The sequence below is a fragment of the Ammodytes marinus genome, assembly GCF_949987685.1.
Source record: "Ammodytes marinus genome assembly, chromosome: 21".
NCBI lineage: Eukaryota > Metazoa > Chordata > Actinopteri > Uranoscopiformes > Ammodytidae > Ammodytes > Ammodytes marinus.
The window spans coordinates 22121770-22127769 of record NC_137225.1 but is presented as its reverse complement, the minus strand read 5'-3'; positions in this window follow the sequence as shown (position 1 = coordinate 22127769).

The window sequence follows — 6000 nt, the reverse complement described above, 5'->3', positions numbered from 1 at the left end:
TCTCTCACTCTGCTTTATTGTTTGATTTTACAGCACAGCTGAGCAGAAAAATGGACAACAATACGTAGCAGTAAAATCGAGTGGGCATTTATAGAAGCAAGGTTAAAAGTAGAGAGCGAGTTGTGGAGGAGTTGAGGTTGACTGGAGGCCACAGTAGCGAGGTAACCTGTCTCGTGGTTGGTTCCCCTCACCAACCCTTCTCCTCTCCCAGGGCGGGAAGCTGGAGAGACCGCAGAGTTCAACTGCATCATTCTGGGTTCACCGACTTGGCAAAATCCAGCGTCTAATGAAATTAGGTCCAGAGCTAGTGCTACGTCGGGAGGTTTTCATTTCAAGGACATAACTCCAATAAAAGGAGAAATCAACTCGGCAGTATTAACCGATGTAATATCTGACGGTACAGCCATCCACCTCCATATTTGTTTTGCATTTATATGTTTTAATACAAACATAATATAACATATTTGGACAGTTGAAGGTTTTTTTCTGCATTCAAATGAAACGCAACTCACGTCAGTAAATATTGTTGTAAGGAGATGGACATATCTATATGAATATAATTTGTACTCTTCATGTCTAAGAACCATGGCCCCAAGGAGATTACTTTTAAAAGCACATTTACACCACATATACAGCAGCTTAAGCCGCGCTTTTCATCCGTAAATGGCTTTGATAAATGAAAAGGCTCCTAATTAAAACGCATGTTGACGTTTACAGCGATTCAAAACAAGCGAGTGATTCATATATGTCTTATTTATGTTATCTCAACCAGGGTCAATCTGTTTTTTTGCATTAAGAGTGTGTTTTTTCCACCATAATTGCTAAACATTTGAGATTTGTACACAACCCTTAGGTCATGGCTCTACAGTAACAGCTGCCTAGTTGCCCAAAGCATCTGAACTAGAGTCAACAATTATGTGTGTGGTATATGTGATTCAGCTAGCAGCTATTTGAATCTTATTTGAAACTAATTATGCATTTGCGTTGGTAAAATGTTCCAGCAAGACGTGTAGACTACCTTTGTGACGATTTGACGGCTAAAGAAGGCAACAAAATAAACATGCCTTTACAATTTGAGTAGTAAAATATGGCTGATTAACATAAGCGGACAGCTATAAATACTACAAAGCAAAGTGCAGTATAGCAGACTTAGACACTACGCATCAAAAAATTAATAAAAATCAATCTCGGCGCTGATCCAAACCAACTGACAATGCAAACATCCAGAGCACTCCTGCAAGAAGGACTTATTTTTTCTTCCGGAAAGTACACCGTCCCTTAAATAGTTACAAGTACCTAGAAAATATCGATTTGTTTTAACACTCCTTAAACCAACATACTTGTACCACCGTTGGGGAGTACTTGAAGTTAAACCAGCGTTGTTTTCTATTCTGTGACAAACACAGAGATGTCAAGGAAACAGTGTGGTGTAAAATCATCCACCATTGTTGATGCGACTTCCTCATTGTCGAAAAAAACACGGCCCTGATTACACCATTATAATTCTAATTACAGAAAATGATTGTAATAAAGCAGCCACTCAGCCAGTCCTTTTGCAACAAGTAAATTGATGTCTGGATGCCAGACCTCTCGTCGAGGCACTCAGTATGCGGGAGGTTATTGAAAGAGTCTTGACATAATGAAACGAGGGGTTGAACTGTCAGTACCAGGCTTTGCAGCGCCTATATTATTGGCTATAAGTACCACATGCATTTACCAGTTGTAGTGCACATTACATTCAGGCTGTGATCCTCATGTATAGATCAAAAATATGACTGATCATTTGGGATATGTTCCATTGAAAAGTGACATTAAAACACTAGAAGGATTAGAGCAGTTCACTAGTCATCATAAAAAAACAGGAGAAGCGTGCATTACAACTCCGGCCATTAAAGATCAGGGATGTGGTTTATGGTGTGTGTGACATCACATTTTACTGTGAGTTGGCGTCTTTCCAGTGTCCTAGCCCTGTTTATTAACTTTCAGAAAACTTCAGCACTCCTCCAACTGTCCTAACATTGTCCAACAAAGTATTTATTTTTCTTGCAGAGTAGATAGGTAGGGGGGATGTAGCTCAGTGGGTAGGGTGGCCAACCCGCAACTGCAGGGTCGGTGGTTCGATCCCCTGTCTCCCCGCCACATGTCCAAGTGTCCCCGAGCAAGACACTGAACCCTAAATTGCTACCGATAGTTAACTTGCACCCTGCGTGGTAGCTGCTGCTATCGGTGTATGAACGTGTGCTCCAGTTGTAAGTCGCTTTGGATAAAAGTGTCTGCTAAATGACATGTAATGTAGATAGACGGATGGAAATTGGTCCCAAACTTAAGCACTGCATTCCAAATGGTTGTCTTCTTGTGATCAAAATAGTTTCCTGCATACTTTCCCTTTGATTACAAATGTAAAAAGGCTCTTTGTCAGTGATAAAAGATCAAGGCACAATTGGTACAAAGGACTCGCCGTCACTCGAGGAATAACAGAAACCCTGGTACACACATACACAAACACACACACAAAAAGGTCTTCAGTTGGATTTCCTGGGGCGCGATTTATTTGCGCTGACAATCTGACACCTTTAAGCCGAGGGAAAGTATCGATCCATTTGCGGACATAAAGCGGGGGGGGGGGGGGGGGGGCATTTGTTCAACTATCCACTGTGCGACCTCCACACCATTATCTAAAATCTATCAAAAGTTTAGAGTGTAGAAACATGTATCTATTTCTCAAACGCGTAATTAGTGCTAGACCTGCAGCCAAGGTGCATATTTTCTGACTGATATCGACTCGTTATCTTTTATCAGTCTGTCATGTCTTCCCCCTCTGATCTCAATGGGAATTCAACCGTTGCTTTCAGCTGTATAACACAAACACGCCTGTTAAACCCACACAACATACTTTCATTCAAGCGGCCTATGATGTTGATTTTTTATGAACTGTTCATTTATGCCTGAAATGAATCCCAGAGCTCCCCTCGCTACTGAGGACGTGCTATGCTATTTAGCCCACTCTGCCTTTTAACTACGTCCTCTGAGCCAATATTCTCCATTTCAGCCATTGCTTGTAGGCAAGGCACAGCGGGCCAAAACATTGTTTTTTTCGAGTACAGAATCAATTTTGAGATGTATAGCTGTTGTGTTTTGATAACGTGTCCTTTGTTATACTAGTATAGATAGAAGGTCTACAATGTACATGTAGGTGGTTTATTTGATGAAGCCTTTTCTGTTGTATCTGTATATTTCTCCTATACACTATTAACGGCTGTTATCTCACCATTTCATACTCTGAACCATACATTTCAACTTCTAAAGCACATACACCCTTCATCACCACCGTCATCTTTCTCAGCACTATTATAAAGGTTATGATTATGTTTTTCATTTGTTACTTATCTAATTTATGGCACATTTTTATATTTTAGATGCATTTTAAAAAGACTGTGCATAGTATGTATTGATTTATAACATGAAAAAAGGCTGTATCCAAAATGTTTTCAAATGGATTATGATCACAGCCATCCACATTAGAAAGCTTGTATGCCAATTTGACCCGTGCTCGTTTTGCCAAACCATTGCATTGGGCCATGTCTCTATTCCATATGGTATTATGGTTGCCAGGTTGTTTCAGTTGTCCCACTTTACAATATTGAACATCTTATGCACACAACTCCCATCGATAGTTTAATCCCCTGCCACACAGGCTAATGAACCGACACACTGAGCCTACGCACACACTGATTAACGGGTCTGTATTATACATCTAAATATTAATATGCTGCTCTCTGTGCCAAGATTATAGTGGACTCCCTGTAGTGACGCCGCATCTTTTTTCATTATTTGCTGCAACAGAAGTAGTCCAACAATAGCAAATACCTGTGGGGTTTGCTTACCTTTCAATCTGTTAAAATATGGATATCATAATCACAGCTTATTACAATATACCCATGTGTGCGTTGGTGTTATTTTCATCAAACAATTTCTACATTAATCTTTGCAGTCACAACATTCATTATAATGCATCAATATTGAAAGAGAGAAAAACTCCAGCATTAAGTCCTGTATTTCATTATTGAATGTCAATGTAGTATTATTTTCCCAAGTTGATATTCATTAAAACAGATAGTAGAAGATTAGGGTCAGAGTCTGATATTAGTTTTGATGGAGTAAAACTTTTGAACCAAAATAATTTTCTAGATTTAACTGGGTTTAATTGAGAGTGGTTGTGTGGTGGAATAATTGTGATCTGCTTGTGATGTTCATTCATTTGATGTAGACTTGTGAGTCCATTTCAGGCATTAAATAATGAAGTAGACCTTTCTCTGATTCAACAGTGTCTCATTAGTTATTCCAAATGCTTATTGGACTATAGCAGACAATCTCAAAACATAATCATAGCGAGAAATTATTGAAATGTTTTTTATGAACCATCTTTTATGCCAATGTAGTCATTGGAAGGTTTGCAAATACTTGAAAAACTAAAATTAAAACATTCACTGTAACAGCTATTCAATGAATTCAGTATTTCTATACGTTTCTATATTCGCTGAGACTTGACTACTATCATATTGATGATATATGTTGGCAATTTCAGGATGTTCAATACACTTGGCAATGTGTGGCTTCGCTTCTATCAATGCAGCCCATTCAGCTACATAGAAAAATCAGCACCATGGACAGCGGCAGATAATGAACACGGTTGGACATGACATTTCGGTCATTTTCTATAAAATATATTTTAATAAAAAATACATGTTACACAAGGACACCAATTCCAGACATGTCCATTTTATAATTGAGATTATATATATATATATATTTATATATTTTTTATATTATTAAATGGATAGTCGACCGAGACAAAACTCCATCACTGCCAGTAAACATTGTGCTAGTTAATTCCCAGTGTGTGGGCTATGTCTGGCTTGCAATACAGTGCCATAATTAGTAATTGTGTTTTCAACAGAAATCAATCAACCCACTCGCTAACTTGCTACTATATAACCCACATAGCCTCAAGGTAGGACTGTGCACTCGTACCCCTTCATAGGCTCGCAAATCGAAAATGGCTCTGCCTTAATTTTTGTTTAATCAAAAAAAAAATTGTTTCCCCAATGTTCATTTGGATTTTAAATGGTAGTCGTTGTCTTACATGCATTATGGCACTTTAGTTATTGCTATCGTACATCTTTCTCAGATTCAATCTTTATTCCCCTTAAATTATTCCTGACCTGTTCTGTGTTGCTATTAAATGCCAAAATGTTAAGTGAAACATAAAATCCGCTTTAATGTTCCCAAGAAAGACACAGATAGCCCAGTTTGACACTAGAGACTGTAAAATGTATAATTAGCCTCAATTGAGAGAGGGTTCTTGTACTCATCAGTCCCTTATCAGGTGCTCTTACCAGCACTGATAGCAGCCACAGTGTGGGCATTACCGAGGTCATTGACTCTCGTCTTTGTTTTAAAGGAAAAAATGTCAAGATGTTCCGTACACTGTTTTATTCAAACACCCTGGAGCAGATTAAAAATGTTAACTCTTTTTCAGTTGAATAATGTGGAACTTCTTTATCCATAGCAGGACCGGTTAATATCCTGAGTCTACACAAAAAAAGTTGGTCAGGACAAAAATTGGAAAATAATTGATATCAAGTTCTAGGAGAGTGAACAGAATTGAGCATGCGTTGTTGAGCAGAAAAGTGTTCCCACACGCAGGTTACAAACACAAAATACATTTTTTTTTTCACCCGTGTACTATAGGAGTTTTGGGAGAGATTATTGGAATGCATTTAGAAAATGTTTGTCTAAAAGCCCTCTCCTTGACAAAGTAGGGACTATTAAATTCCTCAACATATTTTAGAGTTAACAAGTGTAAACTTTTGTATCTATCAGATTGCTTTTTCATGCAGGTTTAGCATGCATAGAAAAGTCCAGCTACCCTTGACCATATTTGGCATTTAGTTCCAAACTCTGAATATACTGCAACAGAAGCTTTACTCAATCTATAGA